Here is a 2226-nt window from a genome sequence, read left to right as displayed (position 1 = left end):
TGGAAACATTTGCCCAAGGGGCCAAAGGGCCTAGGATGCCTGAAGTTCACCAGAGGCTTCAGGTCAGTACTTATAGCATTGTCTGGGGGCAGAGAGGACCTCAGATCTCCTGTTCTTGCTTTACATCTGACTCGGGAGGGTTGCAGGCTCCCATCGGTAAATCTATAAAGACTGAGGATTGTGAGAGGGAAGCTACTAGACACTGGGTGACCCTAAGAAGGTAATCATTTGCTCAACACCTGGTAGAGCTGTAGTAATCCCAAGGAGTGGTGATTAGAATGTCTGGGGAAGGCAATCTTGTTAGGCTTAAGCAAAAAAAAAAAGAAATACAGAGAACGGGAGCATTAGAGCCAACCGCCTCACTGTCATCTCCAAGCTGCTCAGCAGTGCCAAGCGGGTGGTATGTTTGTTCTAGAAGGCGTTGGAGGATCCTGGCGAGTCCTCAGGGCTCGATCTCATCTGCAATCAGCTCTTAGAGAGAGGGGGATGAAGTGACTTGAAGTGGATTTATCTGAAGAGGAGGAACATGCAGCTTCTCTTGCCGGCCCCAGGCCTGTAGGGTTCTCATCAGAAGGAGGGGTGGGAAGGTAGGCAGGGCGGCTCTGAGCACTCAGCTTCTACTCTCCGAAACTGCCTGCCTGGCCCAGCCATCTCCTGGCCCTAGAGGACTTCACCAAGCCTATCGTAAAACAACTTGTCTATACTTTCTCAGAGGTAATTTCCCCCCCAAATAGTTGTAAAAGTATTACATGCATGATATAGAAAACAGAGAAAAGTCAAAAGAAAGTAATGCCTAATCTAGGCATTCAGGCAAAAAAAGATTGCTGTTATTTGGGGGGGGGGGGCATATTTCCTTCTTGACCTTTTCTTTGGTCTTAAAAGATAAAAGAGCTAACTGTGCCATGGGCCAGGCCTCATTCTGACTACTTTGTGTGTTGTGTCTGCCTCACTCCTGGAGCAATCTCAGGAGGAAGATACCACTATTTTATGCATGAGAAAGCAGAAGCCCTGGGAAGTTAGCTGATTGCCCAAAGTCATAGGGAGTGAGGGATACGTATGCAGACACCTGACCCTGAACAGCTGCACCACGTAGCCCTAGCCTGGTATTACCCACAACGTAAACATCTCTATTTGTTATTATTATTATTATTATTATTATTATTATTATTATTATTATTATCTTGTAGTGGCAGGGTCTTGCTATGTTACCCAGGCTAGTCTTGAACTCCTGGCTTCAAGCAATTCTCCTGCCATGGCCTCCCAAGACATGAGCCACCACACCCAGTCCCACAAAACTCTTTACACATATATCTTCAATGTGTATGTACCAAATTTCCATGACAGGCTTTTTAAGATCTTTTCAAATAGTTGCTGTGATAAACTCTAAGATAAAAACTTTGAGCATTCATTCTGTGGCATTTCAGGTTACTTACCAGAAGTGGAATTCATTGGTCCAATGACAACAATGCTGTCCAATGACAACAGCACACTTGTTGGCTGAGCGGGGGTTCATCTTGGATGTATCACAGGACAGTGCGGTTGGTGACATATGTGTCTGAGTATATATCTGTGTGTGTCTGTGTGTGGGGTGTGTGTAGCCACAGACAACAGGCTGGTGAATAATCATATGAACAAGATCAGCCTTGAGCATGTAAAATCAGTGCACAAAAGCAGAGCCCTGTGGCGAGGCAGCTAGAGTGGGGTTTGGGGCTACATTAGACAGACCAGGAAGGTGTCATTTACGCTGAAGATCCTTCATTCTAGCAAATGCATTCCAATGGCGTGATTTCTTTTAGGGCTGCCTGCTACATTGTTCCAAAGCAGGGACTGGAGACAGGTGTCACTTTTCCTGGTGTTCCAGGAAATGCCATGAAGCCAGGCACCCCACATGGGTGCTCAGGGCTGCTTTTCCAAGGAGATGGATGAAGGAGATGGATGAAAGATTGATCTTGACCACAAACTTCCAAGATTCTGCTGGTTCTGGTCTAAGCCCTGAAGGTCCCAGAATGCCCTGGGAGGTCCTAATTGGACCCCTGTGGTATTCTGTGGAAAAATTCTGAAAGAGGAAGAGAGGCATTCAGGCAGGGATTCAGACTCATCAGTCCATATCAGAGATGGTCACAGGAGCTAACCTGTGGACAGACAGCTTCTCTGGGCCTGGAAGGGAGAGCCTGCCTCCCAACCCACCCACAGTTGCCACCCACCAGGACTCTGCAGGAGGCCCTG

This window comes from Carlito syrichta, unplaced genomic scaffold (genome assembly GCF_000164805.1).
Source record: "Carlito syrichta isolate Samal-C Ts95f unplaced genomic scaffold, Tarsius_syrichta-2.0.1 Scaffold301693, whole genome shotgun sequence".
NCBI lineage: Eukaryota > Metazoa > Chordata > Mammalia > Primates > Tarsiidae > Carlito > Carlito syrichta.
The sequence above is the reverse complement of the archived record's forward strand: the minus strand, read 5'-3'. Positions refer to the sequence as shown.